This window comes from Halichoerus grypus, chromosome 13 (assembly GCF_964656455.1).
Source record: "Halichoerus grypus chromosome 13, mHalGry1.hap1.1, whole genome shotgun sequence".
Taxonomy (NCBI): Eukaryota; Metazoa; Chordata; class Mammalia; order Carnivora; family Phocidae; genus Halichoerus; species Halichoerus grypus.
The window spans coordinates 19,945,130-19,972,989 of record NC_135724.1 but is presented as its reverse complement, the minus strand read 5'-3'; the positions used below and the strand labels follow the sequence as shown (position 1 = coordinate 19,972,989).

General features: G+C 40.6%; 1 protein-coding gene and 1 long non-coding RNA gene across 4 annotated transcripts in view; one reads left to right on the top strand and one right to left on the bottom strand.

Moving 5' to 3' along the window:
- The window catches only part of CCDC68 (coiled-coil domain containing 68), a 48,802-nt gene extending 35,017 nt beyond the window's left edge, over positions 1-13,785 (bottom strand). The window contains exons 1-4 of one of the 3 annotated variants that reach the window (XM_078060278.1): positions 13,652-13,785; positions 13,148-13,299; positions 6,343-6,454; positions 1,206-1,299 (exon numbers count right to left, since the gene is read on the bottom strand). The gene's annotated coding sequence lies outside the window, so the exon portion shown is untranslated. The remainder of the gene's footprint in view (positions 1-1,205; positions 1,300-6,342; positions 6,455-13,147; positions 13,300-13,651) is intronic. The other 2 variants (XM_078060277.1, XM_078060279.1) reach the window with 2 other exon arrangements.
- On the top strand, positions 13,347-23,976 carry LOC118532435 (uncharacterized). Its single transcript, XR_004915712.2, has 3 exons — positions 13,347-13,464; positions 23,017-23,099; positions 23,913-23,976. It is a non-coding gene; the product is annotated as an uncharacterized LOC118532435 (long non-coding RNA).
- Positions 23,977-27,860: the final 3,884 nt, after the last annotated feature.

Below are 27,860 nucleotides of genomic sequence, written 5' to 3'. Positions count from 1 at the left end.
ATATTTCATGGTGACCAAATAGTTGATTCTTTTTTTCTAAAGAATTTCTGCTAATAAATCCAAGTGGATTGATAGAAGACCTACATTTTGTAACCCCTTATGAAGTAATGGATCTGAAACAACAGTCATCAACCAGTGCTAAAATCACTAGGTGAGAGGTTGATGTACTAACCTGGGGAACCTCACTAATCCATCTTGACATAAGTAGAAAGAGACACCCAGACATTTTGTCCTCTAGATGTGGTACAATCACAAGTAGAAAGCATCACCTACAAAGTATGCTTTAAAAAAAAAAAAAAGTGACCTTGAATCTCATCAAGCCTCTGTATCTAAGGACAGTAAGTATCTGGACAAGAGGAAAATGTTCAATGACCCTACAAGGGTTAAGGCTGCAATTAGCCAAACCCAAATTATGTGACATTTTATGGGACGAATAACTAGTTCCTTCCACAAACTATATGAAGAAAGATGGGAAGAAAAGAAGGAAAATTGCCACAAATGAAGAGTCTTAAGAAACATGACCAAATGCAATACAGGAATCTTCTTTGGCTCTTGATTCAAATAAACCAGTTACATAAAGACATTGTTGAGACAGCTGGGGAAACTTAAAGTCCAACTGGGTAACAAATGATGTTAAAGAGTCATTGTAATTTCGCTAGGTATAATATTAGAATTATGATTTTTTAAAAAAGATTTTATTTATTTATTTGACACAGAGACAGCGAGAGAGGGAACACAAGCAGGTGGAGTGGGAGAGGGAGAAGCAGGCTCCCCGCTGAGCAGGGAGCCCGATGTGGGGCTCGATCCCAGGACCCTGGGATCATGACTTGAGCCGAAGGCAGACGCTTAATGACTGAGTCACCAAGCACCCCTAGAATTATGATATTCTTTAGAAAGCTCTTTTCCGTTAGTCATACTTACTGAAATATTACATTTGGAATTGCTGTAGAATGCTCTAGCAGAGAGAAAAAATGGGGTGGGGTAAAAATGAATGAAGTTTGGCAAAATGCAAGGAATCATTGAAGCGGGTCGAGGGCACATGGTGTTCACTAGACTCCTCTATTTTGGTTCTGTTTGAAATTTCCCTAATAAATAGTAAAGAACTGAAAAAAATAAAATAAATAAAATGAAAAGCCCTGTGAGGTAGGATTATTCGTCTCAATTTACTGATAAGGAAGCCAAGACTCCCGTAGGTGATAACTTACCCAACGTCACCGTAAAACTAAGAGCTGAAACTCAAGCCTTTGTCTTTTGGACGACAAGTTCAAGGGTGTTTCTATCACATTAAGGCTGGCTTCCCTAGTGAGAAAAAAACAACAAAAATATTTAAAATTTAGCAATGACCTCTGCTGGTAAAACACACAAAGAATTTTCATATTTGCTAGCATCACTTTAAAACTAGATAGCTAGGATATCTCTAGGCTAGGATAACTCTAAGTCCTGAATTTATCATTTAATCTTCAATGAAATTGACAGAGGACACCAAGAATTTTCCATTTTATTGTAAATCCTCTTAGACAGCCACAGTGGCTTCTCTTTGTGTTGCCTGCAGTCGATTTGGCCGTTGCAACTCAGCAAGTCAGCTTTCGCAGAATATGCTGCACGCACCTCTGCTACTTGGTCCTCTGAAGTCTCTTCCTGGATGAAGTCCTTGGTCCCAAACAGCATTTAAATGCAATTTGAAATAAAAGAAACACCCATAGAGACAAGAAGCAATGTGCTTGAAAACCAGAGGGGAATGTGAAGTTCAAGCTTGAGCGGTGGTCGGCAAACCATGGGAACCCAATCTGGCTTCCCACCTATTGCTCAACCTATGAACAAACAATGGTTCTAACGTTTTTTAATGGTCCAACATGAACGTGCACGCACACACACACACAAAACAAAAATCAAAACAAGTACTACATGAAAATGATATGAAGTTCAAATTTAGTGTTCATATATGAAGGTTTACTCTACAATAACCACAGCCATTCATTTACACGCTGTCTATGCTGTTTTTGCTTTATAACAGCAGAGTTGAGTGGCTGCGGCAGAGAAAATCTGTGGCAAGCACTGTCTTAAATATTTACTATCTGGTCCTTTACACAAAAGGTTTGCTGACCCCTGGGTTAGGATGTAGCAGAGGGTGGGAGCAAAATCTGGGGGAATAGAGGCGAGCAGAACAATAAACTTGGTCTGAGTTCTGTTTTGTTCTCCAGTTCCATCCCCCACTGATCCACGGTCCCATTTGATTGATTTGCATTTTTTTTTTTCTTTTTAGTATGTTACACAATGTGTACAGTAACAAATGATAAGAGGCGTTTCAGCATAGGAATGAATCACTCTTCGGAATGGATCCCAAATGCATTCTCACAGTCTTTCATAATTTGAAAATCACCTCGGGCCCCACGTTATATTTCCTAAACATATTCTCTTCCGTGCCTTTTATTCTTAATATCAAGGAATTCTGCTCCTTAATCACTGATATTTCTCAAAACATTGTACCTCTTCTACTTGCTGGTTGGGTCACCTTCAACAAGTTACATAAAATTTTAGCCTCAACTTACCCGTATCTGTAAAATAGGGATAAAACACCTAGAGTTGTAAAACTGAGGGTTTTGTTTGTTTGTTAGTTTGTTTGTTTTTAGTTCCTTGGTTGCAGCAGGCACTCAATGGACGGTAATGGTTAATATCGTTGCTCCTATTTTTTTATATTATTAATAACCACAGAAGACACGCAGCCTATAACAGAGGGGGTGGTTTATGCCAACATGGTTGCAAATTTTATAGCCAACTCTATTCAAATGAAATCAAATTCCATTTCTCTCTTTGATTCAGGAAATTTTTGTGATCACAGTCCTTGATCTGTATAAAGAAAGCCAAGGTGAACTTAAGCCAGCAAAGTCCAAATTACCATATGGCATCACCATCCCAGGGAAAGTCCATCTTAGCATTTTATTTCTGCCAGAAGTAGATTAGGCAGATAAAATTTTCAAAATAAAACACAATCAGTTAATTAAAGTGAGAAAAGAATTGTATTTGTTTTATGCTAGAGTGGACTGAAGACAGCTTATAAGTGGCATCACGCCAAGAGGTGTTATTTCCTAGATCGGGGCTTTGCAAACAGGGCTCCCAGGGGGAGGAGAGGTGCTAAGTAGACAGGGCTTTGCCATCTCAACTTGAACCAAAGCAGTTCTGCTTTGTTATGCCACACACTGAATTCTTCCATGAGATTTTCTGTGAAGAAGGAACATTCTACAAATGAAAAGGTTTGGAGGCAGACTGCCTTGTTTCATGGCCTGACTCTGCCACTCAGGAGCTGTGTGACCGTGGGCAAGTTTCTTAACCTCTCTGTGCCTCAGTTCCCTTATTCCCAGATAAGATTAATAATTAATAATGATAGAAATAATAAACAACATAGGGCTGTTTGTGAGTTAACATTTTCCGGGCACCTAAAACAGTTCACAGCATAAAATAAGTGATTTGTATCTGTTTGTCAAATGAGTAAATAAAATATGAATCCATTATCCACAATTATTGCTGATAAGCCATCTGATTATTAGAGAAGAACTAGGTAATATTTTAAACAGTCCGCAGACCCAGCTAGGAAAATCTGCTTCTGGGATTTTAAGACTAGCAAATCCATGGTATTGGTTCTTTCTCAATAACACATCAATAATTCATCAACATCCCCAACTGATTATGCTAACACCTAATGAATAATTTCAAATTTACAAAGCAATTCATACACATTATTTGTAATCTGTGCAATAAACCAACACATCATTGGGTGCCCAGGATAATGTAACTAAACCTACTTCTCTGTTTAATGACATAAGAATGGCTTATGCATTATACAATAAACACATATGAAGCACCATTATGGAGCTGAATTTTGCTTCCTCCCCATTCATATGTTGAAGTTCTAACTCCCCAGTATCTCAGAATGCAATCTTCTTAGGAAACAGGATCATCACAGATGTAATTAGTTAAGATGAAGTCATACTGGAGTAGGCTGGTCCCCTAATCCAATATGACTGGTGTTTTTATAAAAATTGGGACACAGATGCACACAGGAGAATGTCATGTAAAGCTGAAGGTAGAGATCAAGGTGATGCTTCTATCTGCCAAGGAAAAGCCACAATGGCAAGCAAACCACCAGAAGCTGGAGGAGAAGCATGGAACAGACCCTTCCTTACAGCCTCAGAAAAACCTAACCCTGCCAACACCTTGATCTTGGACTTCCAGCCACCAGAACCGTGAGACAAGCAATTACTATGTTTAAGCCACTTAGTCAGTGGTACTTTGTTATAGCAGTCCTAGGAAATGAATACAGGCACTGCTTATATTCTAGAGCTTCTAACAAAGGTATTTTCTCCCTTTACTTAACCTTTGATTGATTCACCCATGGATCAAGTATTCACTGAATACAGCGGTGTTAGGTGCTGGGACCACAGAGGTGCACCAGACACCTTGCCCTCATGGGCCTTCCAGCGCAGAGGGAAGACAGACATTACACAAAACAGTGAACACACAGGGAACGTACTGAGAGGTGGCGACAAGCGTGAGGAAGAAAAGTAGAGAAGGGAAACAGAAGAGAACGAGGTGCTGTTCTGGACGGTTCTGGATGGGTGGTGAGGGAAGGCCATTCTGAAGAGGTGGCAGTTAAGCAAAAGGCCTGAACGACAGAAGGTGATGCTGTGTGGCCAGCTGGGGACAAGAGGGTCCCAGGCGAAGGGGCAGCAAGACAAGAGGCTGGAATTTGCTTAGGGTCGTGTTCTAAGAACAATAAGGTACACAGTGTAACCTACCACTTTCTTTTTCTTTTAATGTCGCAGGGATTTTTTTTTTTTTTAATAGACTGAAACTTGCTAAGACTTCCAGTTTGTCGAAGGAGGTGTCTCCTTAGCTACTTAGAACAGGTCTAGCCCCGGCTGCTATGGCTCCCTCAAGGTTAAAGGGGAGGCAGGGTGTAGCAAAGTGGGGGCCGCTGTCAGCCGCTCCAAGGCGTATGCAACTGACTCCAGGTCAGTGCACATAAGGGACAGTAAAATTCAGTCGACTGCACAGCAGTGTTCTCAACTCACTTCCGTGGGCGCTAACTGAAAAGCACCATGGTGGATGCATGGCATGTTTGGCTCCTCCCCAGATATGGGGAATCACCACCTGTATGAGTCTTTGCAGGAAAGGTCCCTTGCTCGCTCTTCCTCCCTCCCAGGGGCTGGAGTGCAGGTCCAACACCTAGACTCCGCCAACTGGGTGCTCCCCTCTGGAAATGCCAGTAAGGGATTGGCCCTGGGGCTCGCTGAAGCTGGAGGCAGTAAAACCCTGTGGTTATTCTGGGAAGGGAAGGAGTCTGGCACAGAGCGGTGCCTTGTGTCCAGATGGCAGGAACACCAGGGGCGGCATCTAGTGACCAGTGGCAATGCCAAGACTCTGTCCGACTCTTGTGACAGCCTGATCTTGGCTGAGGTACCAGCACACTGGATTCTCCCACTTCCAAACCAGGAAATTCCTTTTCAGCTGAAGTTCTCCAGAGTCAATGAACTTCATTGGCTGGTTTGCAACCAAGAGCCCTGACTGGTGTTAGCACAGTTTCTGAGTTCTGAGCTAACAATATTGAATATTGTTTCATCATCATTCTTGGTCACTCTTCTTGAGAGCTTAGATATTAGAAGCTGAAAAAGTAAGTTGCAAGAAAAGTGAACCGGGGCAATTAGGTTATATGAGGGAAAGAACGCAAACAGATCTCCAAACCCTAGAAGAGACTGCCTGTGTCTTGAATATTAAAGAGCACACCTGTTCTGCAGCTACATTACACAGCACAATGGTGACATCCAGTGTCAGCTGGCTAAATCTCAGGTGACTGTGCATTTTACCTGAAAGCGACACTGGAGGTAAGCATCTATAAGAAGACATGCGTGTCAACCCTCAGCTCCAGTAATAATGACATTGTTTTCAAGTAATAATCTAAGATTTTTTAAGTAGAATTAATTTTATTCATTTGTGATACTCATTTATATACAAACAGATATTTACATCATAGCCAACACTATAGAAAGCTCTTAGATAGGAAATAAAAGTTATTGATTTTGAAAAAAGGATCGAAATATTGGCACACACGCAATATACAAATAAATGGGATTGACAAACACTGTGCCATTTACTAAATCATTTTCCATATATTGTCAAAATTAATCATTACAACATACTGTACCACTATACCTATTATCTATATATCTATAGCTGTATCTAAATCCACCCATGTATGTATGTATAATGCAACCAAGTCCCAGAACAGTGATTCAAGTTTTTCACGGTCATCAATTGACCTCTCCACCTGAACCCAGACAGACTGACCTTAGATCAAGGTGTCTTTGTAATGAAATAATCTATCTTCCTTGTTCATTGCATAATTTGAAATTTTGAAAACAGCTGAAGATTTCACCCAGTGCCCAGTATAGCAACGAAACTGCAAAAAAGGAAAAAAATCACATGAATCCGTTCCCATCTGGGGGAACCACTGGGGAGAAGGGACCAGAGTCTGCTGAGAGCCTACTGCATGCAGGCTAGGGTTTACTTCCTTTAATAATCCTCACATACACTCTGAGAGGTCGGTGTTATTATTTCCATTTTATAGATGAGGAAATGTAGCTGAGCAAGATGAAGCAAAACAGTTAGTTAATGATGGTCGTGGATCTCAAGCCTGAGTTTGCTGGTTCTTTCCATCTTACCACCTTGCCTTCTATTCTGAGTGGATTTCTAAGCCTACTTTCTTGGGCCCGAGCTAGTTTAGTAGTCAGGTCACTAAGTAACAGTCAAGTGACTTCTGCTGTGAGCTCCCCGGTGTGTCCTTCAGGAGCAAGAGCAGATATTTTTGTCCCAATAGATTTATTCCACGGACAGGGGCAGTATGGCTTCATGGCTTAAAAATGGCGGCTTCGGACTTGGTCGGTGCTGTCCACGAGGCTCTTCTACTTCCCACTAGCTGGGTGGCCTGGGAACAGTTTCAAACTTCCGAGGCTTCAGCTTCCCCAACTGAAAATTTCAGATGCAACTGTTGAATTCGTCACAGAGTTATATGAGGATTAAACGGGACAGTGCATAAAAATGCTTCGTGAAGTGTCTGACCCATCACGCACAAAGAATATTAAATAATCATATTGACATCCACAGCCCATTAAGGACATTTGCATATAGGACATTGTTTGGAAGTGTCGAAGCATAAGCCCAGCTGTCCCCTCACTATCCACCCCTCCCCACCCCGCCATCACCCCCATCAGTCAACTATTCCTCCTGTTTTGACCTCAGTTAACAATCAACTCAAAACCACCTAGGATTTGTCTGTGACGAGAATACGAAAAGAAACATGTCAATGACATATATTTTAGTCATTTGTAACATTTAAAAGGAAGGTACCCTTTTGGAAAATTTCTCTTGTGACTTTATAAAATATTTTAAGAGTGAAAGGTTCAGGAATCCACAAAATATCTTTAGCTTCCTAAACTCATCCTGGAATATGTTAGCTCCAACATAATTTACTTCATTTAAAAAATTATCCAGTAAGGGAGGTAAAAGACAGACAACAGCAAGCGTGAATGAGGATGCAGAGTAGCTAGAACTCCTGTCTGATGCTGATGGGAATGCAAAGTGGGCAGCCACGTTGGACAACCCTAAGGCAGTTTCCTATAAAGTTAAGCACTCACTGTACAACCCAGCAATCCCACTTCGAGGCATTTACCTAAGTGAAATGAAAGTCTATGTCCCATAAATCACAAATGTTTCTAATTGCCAAACACTGGAAAAAATTCAAATATTCCTCCAAAGGTAAATCCTACTCATCAATAAGAAGAATGAAGTACTGATGCACACAATGTAGATCAATCTCCAAAGCATTTTCCTGACCGAAAATAGCTAAATCCAAAGGGCTACGTTCTATAGTTCTATTTGTATGAGATTTAGAAAATTCAAAATTATGGGCCCAGAAAACAGATCAGTGGTTACCTGGGGACTGGGAGTGGGGGAGGGATTGACTACAAACGGGACACAGGGGAATTGTTTTGGGGGGGAAAACATAACTGTTCTATATCTTTTTTTAAAGATTTTATTTATTTATTTGAGAAAGAGAGCGAGCGAGCCCATGAGCGGGGGTGGGGGGGGCAGAGGAAGAGGGAGAAGCAGACTCTCCACTAAGCAGGGAGCCTGACGTGGGGCTCAATCCCAGGACCCCGAGATTATGACCCTGAGATCATGACCCAAGCCGAAGGCAGACGCTTAACTGCCTCAGCCACCCAGGTGCCCCACATCTTGATGGTGATGGTGGTTCCATGACTATAACCATTCATCAAAACTAACAGAACTCTGCGCTAAAAAAGGTGAACTTATATACTTTTATTTTAAAAATAATAATCATGCAACAGCAGCCTAGAGAAAGCAAAGTACAACTGAGATTTCAAAAGCCAAGGGCCTTCACTGATTTTATCAGCACTAACTGGAAGTCACAATTAGCTGGATTTGTTTCCCTTTATTCAAATTATTGACCCCCAAACAATGTAAATGGCAAACAAAACAAAACAAAACAGTGATGGAATCAGGATTGTTAAAAGGTAAAGTAGAACCATTGTTGCCACTAGAATAGCCAGGGGAGCTTGACATTCAACATGGTGACAGAGGAGCCCCAGGAAAATCCTAAACATCTTACGAAAGTTAACCATACTTATTATTCACTAAAGTGGAAAAGTAGGAGGAAATCTATAGAAGTATACAAGAAGTACATAAGAGTATTTGCCACGACAAGATTGAAATCTAATTCATGAACCTAGAATTCCTCATCTCATCTACCCATCCCCTTCTTAATCGTTTTCTAACTGCATAACATGTTTCCACTCTTCACCACGGCCCATTTGCACGTAGACTACTGGGTTAGGGACTCCAAAGTCTGTCCGGGATGGCCACCACCGGCAGCAGTGAGGACCTTCCCGTGGCAGGAAGATGTCAGACTGACGCGCACGCTCAGTGCAGCATCCTCCCCAAACCGGGAGCTCACAGAAAGATAACCAGGGTGAGAGCAGCTTCTGGCTCTGGGTAAAACCTAGTTCCTTATAACAGATCACATCATCATGAGTGATGAGTGAGTGAGCTCATCAAAATAATTCGTAGACTCTGACAGCTCAATGCTGATCAAGCCTTCCTCCTGCAGATGAACAGACACAACTTGGGGGGAGCATATCCCCACCAATTTCGGAGCATATGAAAGTGGGAAGGATGGAGACAGATTCCTGTCAAGGGTATATGACTCTTAGGAGACATTTGGAATGACATTGTCAGTGGAAGTCTAGAAAAATGCACCTGTTCTAGAGATTTTTAAACCCTTACCAAGTTAAAAAAAAAAAAGAAAAAAAGACATTAGCAGTAGAGACTGATTAATTCATCCAATCACAGATCATCAAAAGCACACTGTTCCCACCCAGGGATTTCAGCAAGTTGTTCTGATATTCCAAGCAGAAAAAACTGAGCTCCAAATGAGCACATTCAGCTTTGGAAAACTACATTATTTAATCTAGACTATCTTGTTTTCAAATTTTAGAATTTTAAAAATAAAATCCTTCCCATTCTAAGTTGTCAATAAAATAGACCTTCAAGTTATATTAATGCTCTTTTTTCCCCAGTAGGAAAGTGTAATTTCAGCAGTAACTTGCAGGCATGAAGAGACATATTGTCTTCTCTTTAGTTTCACAGAATTTGCCAGCTTTTTCTAGAAGGGTTTCTACTCAACCAGAGAATCCTTCTAAGAGGATCTTTAAGCATAAGTTGCCAAGCATAGCCTCCTAAGAATGCATTTGCTGTAGTAGTTGGCACAAAGCAGGGTGAATGGGGGTGTGCAAGGGAACAGCTCTAACCGAACTGCTGTTCAAGGTTCCTGATTCCTAAGAAAGGTAATTCAAAGGTCAATGCTTTTGCAGTGTGAGAAAGTTCTGATTTGGCTTGTTCTCTGGACGACACACAGAAAAACACCACCACTTAATAGGAACTTGGAGTAATTTCTAATTTTGTTCTAGCTCCTTAAAAAGGTCCCAGAGAAAAAAGAAGTGGCATTTTTTTTTTTCTGTTTTAGATTTTCACTGATCTAAGAGCTCAAACTAGTGCCTCATTTTGTAAATAAACAGCTGTATGTTTTATTCTTTAGCACAGTCATAGAAACCATAGAATAATAAAACTAAAAGCATATAAATTCACATTCACTCCCTTCAACTTTTTAAGGCTTAAGGCTATAGATGACTCATGCTTTATGTTAAGTGGGCCATTAAAATATGTTATTAGGAAACACTCAGATTTTTAAGGGTACTTCAGTTATCACTGTTAGGTCAAACAATCATCAAAATTCACCCACTCTAAATGCATCATTTGTGAAGAAAATATGGCAAAGGAGATATGAATTCTCTTTGCAAATATGAATGTCAAGAGCAAAACATCTTCTAAGTCCAACCTAGAATACCAAATGATTGATGTTTTCTACTATTTGCACAGGGTTTACTATTTACTATTTTCATGGGAGTATCACAGAAAGATCACAGAAAATAGCAGTAATCCATACCAGGATTATATTTTTCATAAATATAAGTAAGAGGTTGGCTCCTATCAATTATTTTCTAATTATGCTACCAGGGAAGCTGGACCAAAGTATCTGTCTTACCACTTAAAATGTAAATGCAGAACTACCCACCAACTGGTGAACAAAATGTGGACCAGCCATAGAATGGAATGAATAGTAGTTAGCAATAAAAAGGAACAAGCTACTGATAACATGCTACACCCTGAATGAACCTCAAAACCACTGGTTCTAGGTGAAAGAAGCCAGATGCGAAAGACCATCTATTGTATGATCCCATTTGTGTGAAATGTCCAGAAAGTCAAATCTAAAGAGAGAGAAAGCAGATTAGTGGTTGTCTGGGGGTAACAAATAGGAAGGCGGGGTCTTTTGGGGATGCTGAGAATGCTTTAAAACTGGGTTGTGGTGATGGTTGCACAATTCCATAAATTTACTAAAAATCATTGAATTGTACACTTGGATATATTTTATGGTATGTAAATTATACTTCCAATAAAGCTGTTTTTTTAAAAACAGCAACAACGACAACAACAACAAAAAGCAAGAATGCCTTGGACAAAGTAAGTCTTTTCCACTGGGGCAAAATATAATTACAGTCATATTTTTCTAATTTACAGGAAAAAACAATGTGATGGATAGAATTTTCTCAATTTGAAGTTTTTCATTTATTGATTTATATGCTAAATTATTGGCACCCACTACTACAAGTTCAGTTTTTATTTAATTTGCATGAAATTGATATTTAGCTATTTCAGACTTAACATCTCAATTTTTCTGAATATTTAACCCAGAACATGTGATTCCTAAATTTTTCCCCGATCTAAGCAAAAGAGAAAAACACTGACCTGAATAATATATAAGTTCCTTTATAATTTTAGAGTTGACTATTGGTGAAAGAGAGTATGTGATTTGAAGATAATCTAGTTTCAGTCACTGTCAAAACTGGTAGATGATCACTGATACGGTTCTTATCTATGATCTCAAGGTGTCCCGGAGGACTCCAGCATTGTGCAAATTCCATGAGGACAGGAATGTGACTTATTTACACATCGCTGTATCCACCGCTCCCTCCCAATCTGAACTCAAAACAAAGTGCTCTGCGCAACAGGTGCTCAACCAATGCATGAATGGGCCCACAAACCCACACATGCACCAAATATTTTCTCAAACTGAATGTGCACACACTCATGCTTTTGTTTTCCAAACCCATGTAGCTGGCTGTTTTCATGCTTAGTAAAATGCAAATTCACTTAAACATGTTATTAAGTTGATAGTAACATTTTGCCATTATGAATTTATTTTCTATCCATAAATGGCCTATAATTTTGATATAACTATCTCAGTTCAAAAGATTCGAAACCAAGACTTTGAAAGACTTTTAGATTCCTTTCAAAACCTTCAGTTCTTTCATTTTTCAGTCATGATCCAAACAAATAAATATATGCCTAATTTTTCAGCTTCAGCCAGAATTTGGACTACAACTAAGCCCACTGTCCAGCACATTGTAAATCAATCGGCTAACAAATAACATGCCTGTTATTATTTCACAAAATTATGAAAGGGAATGATATAACTGAAATAGTGTGTTTATTTCAAAAGTCTCTTTTTCATTAGTGTAGGTTTAGTTAACGAAATTTATTTAGCAAATCACAAAGACAGGAACCTTAAGAAATTTGCAGGAAGTATAAGATGTTTTCATTCTTTCTGTAAGTAGCTGAGGAACCACAAGGGTACACCCTGCCTCAGGCACAAATTCCTCTATGTCAGGGACCTTCACTCTAAAACTCTCAGTGTGGGGGAGGGGAGAGGGTGGGGGACAGGCCAGTAACAGGAAACAAAGCACCAATTGTGTCTGCCAGGGTACCTGAGACTCTGGCTCAGATCATATTTCTGAAAAACCAGACTTCTGCACAACTGAATATTTAATAGCATTAGGTAAAGTCAAAAGGGCAGATTATCTTTTCCTTATTGCAAATGCAGAATAATTCCCTTTGATGCTTTATCTAGTCTATATATACCAAGATAATAAAGAAAGTTTTGATTCCTAAAATAAAACAACTATAGTATAATGGTAAACAGACACAGCTCTGTTATGTTTGGGGCTAATTGCTTCTTCTGATCCTTATTTTATAAATATATATACATATAAATATATATGTATATGTATATACATATATATATATGTATATATATATGTATATACATATATATAAATATATATGTATATATATTTATATATTATGTTTTTATATTTACATATCTATATATTATATATTTCATATACACGATGTATTCTTATATATTTTATATATAATATATATTTTCATATATATTACATATATATATTCTCCCCTCTTTTGAAGAAGGGTGAAAAATTTACAGCCATGTCTTCACTCAGTCTAACAACTATCCTTACACTGTCCTGTACTATATTCTTCAGTAAGATAATAATGCCCCTTTGCACACCTGCCAAGAGCTCTGTAACTTCCAGCTCTAAAATCCCAGGGCAGTAGAAAACTGTCAGCCAACGGGCTGTTCTCCTTTTGGAATACGCACCTGCAGCTACAGAAGCCAGCGGTAACGAAGGAAGGCTAAGACAACCCCCTTTATTCATTCATTCGTGCTCTTAAAAATTGCGGGCCCAGTGACCTGTCGAAGCTGCCACAAGGGGACAGCAAGTCTTCCGGTCCTCTCAATCTCGGAGACCCCTGGCAAAGGGATTGCAAAACAGTCACCTAAATAAATAACCAGATGTGCAGCGGGCTAAAGGAGGGTTATCCTTTCCCGGGGAAAGGCAACTCTTTCTCTTCCGAGAGGAGCAGAAACTTGTCGCCCGGGGAATCGGGAACTTCTCGCCCAGAACAGAGAGAGAGGTATACAGGGAGGAATATCCTCCTCCCCAAGAACCTGTTTTTGCCGTCGGTGCGCTGCGGTGCGCTGCGCTGGGGGAACCGGCTCTGAGGGCCCCGGACGTCCACTCACCGGGGGTGGACGGGGAGGGGGGGTGACCAGGCGCGCGCCGCAAGGGCTGAGCTCGCGGGTCGGCGGGGGCTCGCCTACCTTGGAGCGCGCGGGGGTCCCGACCTTGCTCTCCCGCCCGCCGCCACGGTCGGCTCCGCGGGGCGTTGGTGGCTCCGCCGCCGTCAGATTGGGCTCCGCCCCGTCGGGTGCGCCCCGGGCAGAGTCCGGCGCCTGGGAGACTCCGGGGAGGAGCCCGCGCTCCCGCCGCGCTAGGACGCACACGCCCTGCTGCACGCACCCGGGTATGCACTCCCTGCAGCCACCCCGCGGTCCCCAGCACTGCACTCCTGTCGGTGGAGAGATATAAAGGGGGCCGATGTTGCTGTTCTTGAAGAAGGTTCTGTTTGCACTCTCAGTTCATGAACTTTTGTCTTTGTTGATGATATAAAACTTTTTATTTTGGAGTAATTTTAGATTTAAGAAAAAGTTGCAGAGAGAGTACAGAGTTCCCTAAACCCTTCAGCCGGTGCCCCCTGATATTCACATCCTACGTCTGTACGTGTGCACGTACGCGTGTGCATAGTACATAGTACATTTGTCAAAGCTAAGAAATTAACACTGGTCCCTTACTATCAACTAAACTCAACCTTTTACAGATTTCACTAGTTTTCTGCTAATATCTTTCTGTACCAGGATCCCATCTAGGGTTCCGCAATGCATTTAGTGTCATGTCTCTTTAATCTCTTTTGGTCTGTAACAGTTTCTTAAGTCTTGTTTTTCTTGATCATTTTCTAGAGTTCTGCTAAGCTGTCTTGTGGGTATCTCTCATTTGGTTTTGTCTGTTGCTTTCCTCATGATGAGACTGTGGTTATGGGTTTGGTGGAGAAAGACCACAATGGGAAAGTGCCTTTCTCATCACAGCCTCCTACCAGGGTACATGATAGCAACATGACTTAACTGCTGGTGATACTAATTTTTATCGCTTGGTTGAAGTAGTTATCTGCCTTCTTTCTCTACTGCACAGTTACTATTTTTCTTTTTCCATACTCTTTTCTTTGGATGGGAGTCACTAAGTTCAACCTGTATCAGGAGAGGAGAGTGGGGGAATGAAACTCCATCTGGGGGTGGGAGGGGCTATCTACATATATTATTGGAATATTTCTATAAGGAGGATTTATTCCTCCTCTCCCATTTATTGACCTATTCGATCATTTATTATATCAGCATGGACTCATACATATTCATTTTATACTTGGAGCTATAATTCAATACCACATTATGTATGATGTTGTTCAAATTGTTCCAGCTTTGACTCTTGGGAGCTCTTTCAGGTTGGTTCCTGTGTCCCTTTGGAAGTTCATAAACATTTAGGGACTGGGGATAAAAACCTCACTAATTATTGGCTCCACCCCTCTCACATTTAACAGATACAGAAAACTGAAACAGCCCTCTAATATCTGAGAGCTATTCTGAATCTGCCTGGGAAAAAAAAGGTGGGGGGGGGGGCAAAAAAATTGTTGTTTTGTCTATTTGTTTGTTTTCCTAACAGGTGAACTTGTAGTTTGGGACCCAACTGGAGAAGTGAAAGTTGATGTTTCCTTAGGTAAATTTTGGTCAACTAATCCTTGTGGTTCTACTAATAGATAAATGGATATTAATAGACCAATCATGTTCCAAAGTTAGCCATGGGTGTTTATAATTGCATTAGACATTGAAGAAATCCTGCTGTTGAGGATCCTTTGTTATGTTGCTTTGGATTGCTCCTGTTTGCATTTGCAAGCTGGTCCTGTAAACACTACATTTCCTCCTTCAGAGCTGGAATCTGGGACGTTGCCTTGCGTTCTGTGACCCTCACCTGTCTTTCTGGCCTTAACCTTTCTCAGAGAGGGAAATCTACTCCATTAGTCCGAGTTTTGCTGGGTAAACACAGGATGGGTAGCCCAGTGAGTAATCCAGCACCACGGAATGAAGAGGTTTTCTACTTTTTAAGCATTTTTGACAAAGTTACTAAAAATAATACTTGTGTTTTTCCATTTTGGAAAACTAAATGTTTTCCATTTTGTATTTAAGTCCCACCATATCCCAGAGAAATGGACAAGATCAGAGGTAAAGGGGAGACTTCTGTGCATTTTCCTGGAGGGAGAGAGAGGACTCTAACTGAAACTAATCATTCTAATCAATATCAAGTACTGACTGTATTTCATAGTTTTCTAAATGACTATTACCCAAATAATTTTAATAACTTTCTGGGGAGGAGAGCAGAGAACCACTCAGGATTAAGGAGAATATGGAACTATAAAATATTAGCAACCTATAATAGTGCTGCCCAGGAAAATCCATAAACCATCCTTAAATTTAAAACTCCAGTGGTATGTCTCAGAGAGTGGAAATTGAGGAAAGGCAGATCAATGTTTATGGATTTCTCTTATAGCTGTAGCATTTGATTGCTATTTTTATGTCAGAATATACATAAATCATTTTAAATAGCCATATTTTCTAAAGCTGCTTTTCTTCACATTTTACCTATGGTTATCCATATTTTTAAAAAAGTATTGGTATTTTAGTATTATGTATGTTTTGGAATGGCTTGGGTTGTAGGGACTAGAGCACCTCAAACCACCCTCAGCACCCTCACCGAATAAATGCTCTGACCCTGTGTCGGGGTTCACTAAAAAGGAAGGATTTGGGGGACGGAGAACAAAGTAGCAGATGCAGTCTTGCCTCTTGGAGGACACTACACATTATTGTCCGGGTTAAAAGTGGCTCGGACCGTGAATCAAGCGCCCACATTCAGAGCCTCTGCCTTGTGGCATTCAGACTGGGGCTCATATTTGAAATCACTGTTGTTTATTTCTGTTTGGGGCTTATTTGCTAAAAGGAAATTGTATGTAATATGTATTTTCAAATGCAAATCCTACCATGTCATTTCAGCTCTGCCCCTCCCCCAATACACACACACACCCACCCACACCACCACCACTACCATTCTTTAAAACCTCCTAAGGATCTTGGGTTTAAAGCCTAAGCCCCTCCCCCGGGCAGAGAAGTCGCCCACCTCCATCCCTCCTGCTTCCTCTCTTGCCACATCACCACATTGTTTGCCAGCAAGGTGAATGTTTTGTACTGTTCCAAACCCTCTCTTGTTTCTCCCTTTATGTTCCATTTTGCCCTAATTCCCCACATAAGCACACCCTCACCCCATAGACGAGAATGTTCTTTCCCCTCCTCTTCGCCTGGAAATTCCTGCTCACTTTATTCAGTATGTACAGGGAAACCTTCCCTTGAGATCCCCCACTGACGTTGAGCAGCCCGCTTAGGTCTTCCCCACGAAATGCTCCATATATTGCACTTGTTATTGTTTTAGTTTCCGACAGCTGCTGTAACAAATTACCTTGAACTTGGTTGCTTAAAAAAGATACGCATTTATTATCCTACAATTCCGTGGGTTAGAAGTCTGATATGGCACTCATGGACCTAAATTCAATACATCGGCAGGCCCTGTTCCTGTGAATCTGTTCTCTTGTCTTTTCCATGTTTTCTAGAGGCTGCCTGCATTTCTTGGTTCTTGGCCCCTTTCTCCATCTTCAAAACCAACAACATATCTCTCTCCAACTCTGATTCCAACTCTCCCTGTTTCACTTGCAAAAACTCTTGGGATTACGTTGCAGTCAACTGGATAATCCAGGATCATCTCCCCCATTTTAAGATCCTTATCTTAATCCCATCTGGAAAGTCTGTTGTGCCATGGAAAATTACATATGCCCAGGTCCCAGAGATGAGGACCTGGACGTCTTTGAGGGGTCATTATTCTGTCTGCCACGACTGTGCTGCTAAATAAACATTAGGTTTTGTCATTAAATACTTCTTTTATGCCACTAAATCAAGAAGGCTTGGCAACATTATGAAGGAGGCATGCTCCCATTCCTTTTTAGTGATGCCTCTTGTCTGTCTTTCTCTTCTTTTCTCTCCCCTTCCCATCGCACCCCCATAGCACCAGCCGAAGGAGCACCTGATGTTGGAAGATTTTTCAAGGTTTTTCTCCTTCCCCATACCTACAGTCTTCCTGGGCTTTCTGGGACTTGTTGATGGGTGAAGAGAAAGCAAATGTAGAAATTAAGGCATGTGATCTTAACAGAATTGAATCCTATAGGCCCCCTGAGTCTTGCAGATTGAACTCTGGGCCCAGAGAAAACGCACTGCACCTACATATCTCTCACCAGCTGGGAACCACAGTCTGTCTACCCTACGCAAGCTGCCTTGCTGAGCATTGGGGTCAATTGTTATAATTTTAAATTTCAATGAGTTTGCACTTGAAATGGGTAAGTCACATATGCACATGGAAAAAAACTATAAATACTATTACATAGTAAATTAAAATATTCCCAAACAACAAACTATCACTGACTAGTAGGAGAGCTAACCAGTACTAGATGACTAAGAGAGAGAGTACTGAGTTTAGTCAGTGCCCCAGGGAAATCCTCAGGAAGAAGTAGGATTGGAACTGGGTTTTAAGTGTAAGTACTGATGTAGGAAAGATGTTAGGGTTTGGGCTGGCTAACAAAGAATTCTTGAGAATTCTTTGGTGCAAAAATGTGATTTTACTGAAGCTTGGGGACATGCCCCTGGGCAGAAAGAGCCGCACAGGGGTCATGAGGAGAGGCCCATTACACACTTTCAAGTTGAGAGGGGATTAGGAATAATTTAAGTCTCTAAGGAATTTTGGAAGCAAGGTTTCCAGGACCTTGAGGGGGCTCGCTATTGTTAGGAAGAGGTCATTTATTACTGTCAAGTAAAACCCTAGTCACGAGACCCTTCAGATATATATCGGTGGGTCATTTGCTTGGGGGATGACTGCCACCATATATCTTGGGGGTTAGAGATAAAGGAAGTTTTAGATGTTAAAGTAGACTTATAGGATCCTGGGGGTTGGGCTAAGATTGCCTTTTGCCCTTAGCAAAGTATTAACATCGAGGCAGCTGAGTCCCTAAAGGAATGTCACTCTTCCTGTTTCAAGGACTTGTCAGTGGGCTGTAGGTAGTAAGGAAATTTAATTTTTCTTTTGCCTTTGTTTCCCACATCAGTACCATGTTACGTGGGAGAGCACGGGAGCTTTTTTTGCTCGGGCATGGGCAAAGGCACAAAGAAAGTAAATGTTCAGGCAGGTTTGTGAGCTACCAAGTAGACCAGTCCAGCTGGATCACAAGAGATTCAGAGGAGACAGAACAGAGAGGGGGGAGCAAATCATGTGTAAAACACAAAAGGTTCGGGTAATAATATATTTTTCTTGTTCACCTCTTCTAAGAAAAGAAGGAAAAATCACTGTGGGAAATGAAACCCTGGTTGTTGTTCTGAGTTCATTAGCAAAACACTTAACAAATATTTATGAACAATAAATGAGTGTCTGCTTGTATATACAAGTCTGTCTAAACAGGTGGATCTTTTTCTAAGGCTCCTTTCACATAATGGACACAGAAACCATAACATAACCAAGGGTAATGTTCAGACTATGTGCCTACTGATTGAGGGGTGGCACCAATCAGAAAAGCTACCAGCCATAATGACCTGGTGTGGATGAACCTATGTGACCAGCTGAAGGAGATCTTTATTTAAAACTATTATTGCTATCTTAGCATAACTAGATGTTCTTTCATTTTCTTTTAAAAATTCCCTTTGAATGAACTCACTGATATGAGGAATTCTTAATCTCAGGAAATAAACTGAGGGTTGCTGGAGTGGGGGGTGGGGTGGGAGGGATGGGGTGGCTGGGTGATAGACACTGGGGAGGGTATGTGCTATGGTGAGTGCTGTGAATTGTGCAAGACTGTTGAATCACAGACCTGTACCTCTGAAACATATAATACATTATATGTTTAAAAAAAAGAAGAAGAAGAAGATAGCAGGAAGGGAAAAATGAAGAGGGGGAAATCAGAGGGGGAGATGAACCATGAGAGACTATGGACTCTGAGAAACAAAGTGAGGGTTCTAGAGGGGAGGGGGTGGGAGGATGGGTTAGCCTGGTGATGGGTATTGAGGAGGGCACGTTCTGCATGGAGCACTGGGTGTTATGCACAAACAATGAATCATGGAACACTACATCAAAAACTAATGATGTAATGTATGGTGATTAACAGAACAATAAAAAATTTAAAAAAATAAAAATTCCCTTTGAAAGCACACAGTTGAGTATATTCCTTTGGACCTAATCAATTTTGATTGTTATATCATTTCTTTCTGTGATGAGCTTGGTTTGCTCTGCCTTGGCAGTAGCTAGAGTAATAAGTGCCATTTCCTTCTGTATTGTAAGGATGAGAAGACCATCCAGGTCTCTAGAAAAGACCAGCTAACCTTTGGGACATATTTTCATATCCTGAGATGATAATCTAGGCCTCTATTTGAGAGTCTAATAGAAGAAGAGATGGCCAGGTTGTTTTTGGTAAACACCTGGGTTGCAGATGGCTGATGTATCTTTTCCATATTCTTAAATGCTACTGCAAGGGTTTGAATAACTCATCATGGAATAAAGAGACTAGGAAACACTAACCTTTCTCCAGCTATAGGCAACGTACTCGGGACAACCTCCTGATCAGCAAAATCATGGCAATGGTAAAAACCTGCATATCCAAGATGAATGCCCCCCGGTCTAACATTGTTTATCCTTGGCCCAAATGGAGGGGGACTAAAAAGAGAAAACCAGCCCCTGTCAGCAAAAGATAGCATGGTACTGCTAGCTGGCTTGGTACCGTCTGGAGCTGGCCTGGCACTCGGGCCAGGGAAAATGCAACAAGACTACTACAAGAGAGGACAGCAGAGTGACCAGCCAATGCCTTTCATAATCATATATGTAAACCTCTCAAACAAATATTATCAAATTGAATCTAGCAAGGCACAAAAAGTACAATACATCCGAACCAAGTGGGGCTTATTCCAGAGCAGCAAGATTGGTTTAACTATTAAAAATTATCCCACATAAGTCTCAACATTCAGGAACTAAAGAAGAAAAATAACTGGTAATTTTAAAAATGGAGCAAAATAATTTGTTAAAATTCAACACCTATTCATGATTTTATTTTTTAAAAGATTTACTTATTTATTTGAGAGAGAAAGAGCACGCATGAGCAGGGAAGGGACAGAAGGAGAGGGAGAGAGAGATTCCTCAAGTAGACTCCTGGCTGAGTGTGGAGCCCTACACCACTGGGCTTGATCCCAGGACCCCGAGATCATGACCTGAAGCCAAAATCAAGAGTGGGTTGCTTAACTGATTGAGCCACCCAGGTGCCCCCGTTCATGATTTTAAAAACAAACAAAACTCTTAGAAAACTAAGAAGAAAACTTCCTTAATTCAATAAAAGAATACCCACAAAACTTTATAGAAAACATCATACTTAATGGTGAAAAATTGAAAGCTACTAATCTGAGATCAGAAGTGAGGTAAGGACACTTCCGTCACAGTTTTTATGCAATGGCGTATTGGAAATTCCATCCAGTGAAGTCAGGTGAGAAAGGGAAATAAAATATATAAAGATTGAAAAGGAAACATTATGTCCTTATTTACAGATAACACGATTGTATATATAGAATGTCCACAAGAACTATCAGAATTAAGAAGTGAATCCATTGTTTTCCTGTATTTACATGGTCAATACGTGAAAAAAAAAATCAATCGGTTCTATTTCTACATAAAAGTAAATGATAGAAAGTGACTTTTAGAAAGATGTCATTTACAATAGCACCAATGAACATAAAATACTAGGAATAAATCAAACAAAAGAAATCCAAGTCCTCTGCACAGAAAACAACCCCCCCACCCCCCTCCCCCGATAAACCCAACTGAAGAAGGCTTGTAGATGATGGCGTGGGCTCTACTATGTTCAGAGGTTGGAAGCCTAATTTGTAAAGCTGAAGATGGACTATAAAGATGTTAGTTGTCCCCATATTGATCTCTCTAAATTTCATGAAATCACAATCAAAATCACATTTTAAAATGTAAGTTGACAAGTTATTTATAAAATTTATATGGAAATGTAAAGGTCCAAAAATAGTCAAGACAAACGTGAACAAAAATGAGCTAAGTTGGAGGACTTACGCAATCAAATATCAAGACTTAGTAAAAAGCCATAGTAATTAGCTTTGTAAGTGGCCCAAAGATAGACAACAGCACAACCTGAGTAGAATAGAAAGTCCAGAGACACATCACATACATCCAGTCACATAATTTATGAAGTGAAAAAAAATTGAAAAATATGTTCTTTTCAATACAGTGCCAATAATGAATCTTGTATCCTAATTACATCCTATACATAAAATCACTTCCAGGTGAATCATAGATCTTAATTTAAAAGACAGGGGTACCTGGGTGGCTCAGTTGATTGAGCGTCCAACTCCTGATTTGACTCAGGTCATGATCTCTGGGTCGTGGGATCGGACCCCATATCAGGCTCTGTGCTGGGCGAGGAGCCTGCTTAAGATTCTCTCTCTCCCTCTCCCTCTGCTCTTACCCTGCCGCGCACATGTGCTCTCTCTCTCTCTTAAAAAAAAAAAAAGAGAGAGAGAGAGAAAAGAAAAAGAAAAGTAACAAAGCTTCTAGAAATCAACATAAGAAAATTTATTTATAACTTTAGCATAGGCAAACGTTCTTAAACGGGACACCAAATCACACATTATAAAGGATAAGATGAATAAATGTAACTACTTGAAAATTAATAAGTTCTTTTCCTCAAATTACATCATTAAGAGTGAAAAGCAAATTACAGAGTGATCTACTGTACAGCGTAAATGCTGTACAGAAATGAGAATAAATGAGCTCCTCCTGTATGCAGCAGTATGGATAAATCTCACAAACTTTATTTAGAGAAAGAAGCCAATCACAGAAGTGTATGCACTAAATGATTCGTTTATATAAAATTCAAAAACTGGAAAATGACTTTGTGGAATCAGAAGTCAATACGGAGGTTCCCCTTAGGCACTTTGTGCTAGGGCTGGGGCACAAGGGGCAACTTCTGGGGTGTGGGTACTAGTCCATCTTCTGACTTGGGTAATGTTCACCTTGTGAAAACATTTTACAGTCTGCACTTAGAATTTTTGCACAGTATGTTGTACTTCAAATAAAACTTCTAATAAAAACAAAGGAAAAAATCTCTTGATTCTACTTCTTTTGGCAATCATATCTCCATTCCTTTGTACCAACAATTTGCACCAAAATTCCTAAAAAGAGTTATTACTGGGCGCCTGGGTGGCTCAGGAGGTTAAGTGCCTGCCCTCGGCTTGGGTCATGGTCTTGGGGTCCTGGGATCGAGCCCCACATTGGGCTCTCCACTCAGTGGGGAGTCTGCTTCTCCCTCCCACTCTACCTCTGTTCTCTCTCTCTCTCAAATAAAAAAAAAAAAAAAATCTTAAAAAAAATAATTTCACTTAAAAAAAAAGAGTTATTACCTCCAATTTCTCTTTCCTTACTCTTTCTTAAACAGGCTCCAGATGTTGAACACCCTCACCAACTTCTAGACTTTGCTCAAATGCCACCTTCTCCGTGACATCTCCCTGGACACCTGAGGTAATGATGCAGGCCTCTTTCCAGTGATCCCTGATCTGATTTCCTTTTTTATTTTTACAAAGCACTTCTTACCCTCTAACACACTGGGGGTTTATTTGGGTGTTTTATTTGCTGCTTCATTTCTGTTCCTCTCTTTTCTGTTCATAGATTAATCTTAAGCAATATCTGGCAGATAAGATGTATTCAATAATATTTATTGAATAAACTAATTTATGAAATTGGGTTAAAAGAAGAAAGAGTGAGTTTTAGAGAACTGAGTGTTTTGTTTTCAAACTTTTATAACTAACGTGCCTGTTAGATACCCAATGGAGGGAAATGACAATTAGGTCGTTGAATATATGCGTCTAGAATTCAAGACTATATTTCCATAGATACAGAAAAATGAATATATATGAATTAATAAAGGCATAGGAAATATAGAATTGAATGAAGTATCAAGGAAATGAGTCCAGAGAAAAAGTATCGAGATGACAAAGCAGGAGAAGGTTTAGCAAAGATTGAGAAAAAACAGCTCAACTGGGAGAAAAACTAGATTTACATAGTTTTGAAGTGCCAGCTCTTTTGGTAAATTTCATGACGCCATGACAATGGGAGGATTCAATCAAAAGTCAAAGTCAACTTAACCTACTAAGCACTATGACTGGTATGTAACCATTTAAAGCTTATGTGTGTATGTTTTCATGATGTTGAACTGTGAAATAAGAAATAAAAACTAAAATTAAATATTAAAAAAGATCTTAGGACAGTTCAAACACGTGAAATTAGGCTAAAGTCTAGGAAAAAATCTAATTCGTGTCTTTTTCCTAAAAACAGAGAGTGATCAAGGGTCACAGCTTACCTTTACTCACAAAGAAGTGTCCCCTCTGGGGGCACCTGGGTGGCTCAGTCGGTTAAGCATCTGCCTTCGGTTCAGGTCATGATCCCGGGGTGCTGGGATGGAGCCCCACATCGGACTTCCTGCTCAGTGGGGAGCCTGCTTCTCCTCCCACTCCCCCTGCTTGTGTTCCTTCTCTCGCTGTGTCTCTCTGTCAAATAAATAAATAAAATCTTAAAAAAAAAAAAAAAAGAAGTGTCCCCTCTGTGTGCACATGACTTGTACATATGGTATCCGGTAGTCACAACGCCTGGGGAGTAGCATTTCAGCTGGCTTCAGTAACCGATGCAAGCATCGGGGCCTCAGCTGTCCACAGCTGACTCTGAAATTCTCTCTCCGGTACCTCACCTCATCCTGTCCTGCATCACTGAGTCTCCCTTGGCTTTGGGGTTCACTGGCATGCCCACACTTGACTCCTAAGGAAACACCGTACCCCTAAGACTTTAAAGAGACTCTAAAGGAGTGATAGTTACTTAAAAACTTAGCTGAACCACATAATTGCTAAATTACTTTGGGGAGAAATTTTCTGCAACCTGAGGTAAAATACAGTTCTCACAGATGTAAAGTTCCAGCGTTGTGGGTTTGAGGTGTAGCAGGTTGCCCTGTGAATCCTGGGATCTGTTGCCTCATCATTGTCTCCCATGGTCCTCTTTGGTCCTTACAGAGCAGAGTCATTGCCTTTCTGCTTGCTTCCCTCTGCCTTTCTAGCATCCCTCAAGCTGGCTCCAGTTCTTGGTGTAGGAGAAAGAAGATACTACCGAGTCTTCCCTAGGCTTCTGGTCTTATAGCAAATTCTTGCCCCCTTTCCAGGAATGTCCTAGAGTCCCTTTTCCCACGGGGCCCACCATCCACCTTGTCTCACCTCTCTCTGCGTCTCTTTGCTATACAACTGGTCAATGCCACATACACCACTGTCCTCCTGAGGAAAGCGAGCTTCTTCATTTGTTGTTCTGAGCCCAGTCTCTGGATGGTCCTTGAGACTGTCATGTAGCCCAGTCTTCACCTTGAGCTTCTTGGTGGGCATATCTCTCTTTCCTAGCCAAGAGGGAGAATCCCAGACCTTCTAGTTTCCAATCTCTGGGCTCTCTTTAGACCCTCCCAGTAAATTACTTTTCCAGGCTGACGACAATCCCTCATTCTTGGTTTCTTTGCAGAATGGAGATTACTGCTAAGTCACATGCCAGAGGAATGAACTTCTCTCTGTGGAGTCCCTAAGATTCACTCCAGTACTTAAGGAAATATTTCTCCAGGCTTTGACAACAGCGAAATGATTTAAATGGGCATTGAGCATGACATTCAGGTAATCCCTACTAAAAGCAAGGCAGGAGGAAAGATACTTTTCCACAGTTTCTATATTCAGCTTTGCCTTCAAGAATGTAGTTTAACATCCTTGTGAGTACAATAATAGAAATATGCTTTTGAAATTGAAACGAGAATAAAATAATGTATTTATTTTTACCTCACCTTCTTCCAAAAATAGCTTCAGGTAGAATATCATAAATATTCCCAATTACCTTAATAGTCAGGAGCATATAATATTAACTAAGAGCTGAGAATTTAAAGTGAGCTAAATATCTGAGTGAAATTAACTCAGAGAAGGGGTTCCAAATATTCAAATATTGATTTTCACTGCAAAGAAATACTGTTTCTTGCCTTACAAAATTAATTAAGCTCTGTGTTAATTAATCACTACGCCTCTATAATGAGACGCTGCCAATCACCCTGTCAGATTGTTTACAGCTGAAATCTTAGCCGAAAATTCATCTAGTTAATGATCTAAGTTAAATTTAACCCATGTCTCAGAACCTCAAACATAATTCCAGATCACAGCAGTGATCATGGTTTTAGAATCCCCTGTGTGCCTCTTTGTTTCTCTATTAACTTGTAGGCAAGTTTCAGATCCCACAAAGCCTCAGGCCTACAGTGGAGACTTATCTGAACCTTCCTTGGCTATGAAAATAGAAATAATATACAGACAATCTGCACATATTTTTTCTGTCTCATAGAATAAGATGTTTGATAAATAATTCCTTTTCGACTTTTAAATGTAAAATTACTAAACTCTTTGACACCTTTAGAGCTCAAAGAGTTTCAAATATGGGATAAATATACCACTGACCTGTGAAAAAATATTAATGATGGTTTCAATTATACCCTGTTTATTTTTTACCCAAGAACTTAAGACTTTTGGCCTATTACTTTGTGGTGATTTTTCTTCTCTTTTACTTGTGTTATTTATATGAAGCCAATTTTCTTGAAAATGAAAGCTATAGGATTCAAGCTATCCTAGGAAAATGTTAGTCTCACTGACGCTTGTGATTTTATTTATTTATATTTATTTATTTATTTATTTATTTATTTGACAGAGAGAGAGACAGCAAGAGAGGGAACACAAGCAGGGGGAGTGGGAGAGGGAGAAGCAGGCTTCCCACAGAGTAGGGAGCCCGATGCGGGGCTTGATCCCAGGACCCTGGGATCATGACCTGAGCAGAAGGCAGATGCTTAATGACTGAGCCACCCAGGCGCCCCAACGATGCTTGTGATTTTAAAACTAGATTAAACAAGGCCTCAACAGGGCTTCCTGGACTGAAACTTTGGTTAAGCCTCCCGTGTGATGGAAAAACCAGTCCAAAGCCAAGGTTCAGTGAACTCGTGCAACATTTCATTCACTTCACATTACACTGGATGGGCAACAAGGTCCCTTTAAGCCTGGCTAGTTATTTTTGGCATTGAGATTTCCATTCATGTGGTTTCCCCTTGGGCAAGCGTTCAGGAGAAAGGAGGGGAAGGACAAAGCTAGGAATTCAGGAAAAGGAAAATTCACAGGGTACCATTGGCCTGAGAACTAGCCCCAGCCTGTGGTCAGAGAAGAGTGAGGTGCTTGGACCACGTGATCACTCCAAGGTTGGGCCGTGTCCTCAAGCTCAGGGTCAGACAATAGTTCTAAGCAGTGCTGTCCAATAGGGCAACCACTGGCCACATGTGTCTACCAAGCATTTGGGATGTGGCCAGCCTGCACGGAAATGTAACACAGGCATAAAATATACACCAGATTTCGAAGACTTAGTATGAAAAAAATCATGTAAATGATCTCATTGATTAATTGTAATGCTTACAGATTAAAATGATGTGATTTTGGACATGTTGAGTTAAATCTATTACTAAAATGAATTCGTCTGTTCGTCTTTAAGTCATTTTCTATAACTCCTAAAATTAAAAGTTATGTCTGTGGCTCACATGTGTTCTTGGGAGAGCTTTGGTTTAGAGCCATATTCTTAGACAGAGCTAAGCTAAGCTTCCAACTGCCCTTGGAGGAAGGGGTACACACTGGGGTCCTGTAGATACCTGAGCTCATTATGTCCAGTGAGGAACTTATTTTCCTACCCATGCACCTGGCCTTCCTATAATCCCCACCTCCATTATAAGGTTTCTTTGTTTTTTTTTTTAAGATTTTATTTGTTCATTTGAGAGAGAGACAGAGAGAGAGAGCATGTGCACAGAGGGAGAGTGAGAAGGAGAAGCAGGCTCCCCACTGAGGAGGAAGCCCGATGCAGGGCTTGATCCCAGGATCACAAGCCGAAGGCAGACGCTTAACCGACTGAGCCACCCAGGCGCCCCATAAGGTTAATTTCATGTTCACTATTGCTGATGAAGATAGCCATGGTCTCCACTCAGAAGTTTTCTTCTAATCACTGATTTGTGCACACTTAAGACATGCATTCAGACAAACCTAATGCTAGACAATGTTTCTAAATGTGGTTCCCAGATCAAGGGTTTCATCCAGAAAACTTATCAGAAATACAAATTCTTGTGTCTTATCCCAGCTCCACTGAATCAGAAATTAAATTTTGAGCATTGGGGCCTAGGACTTTGTGTTGCTGAATCCC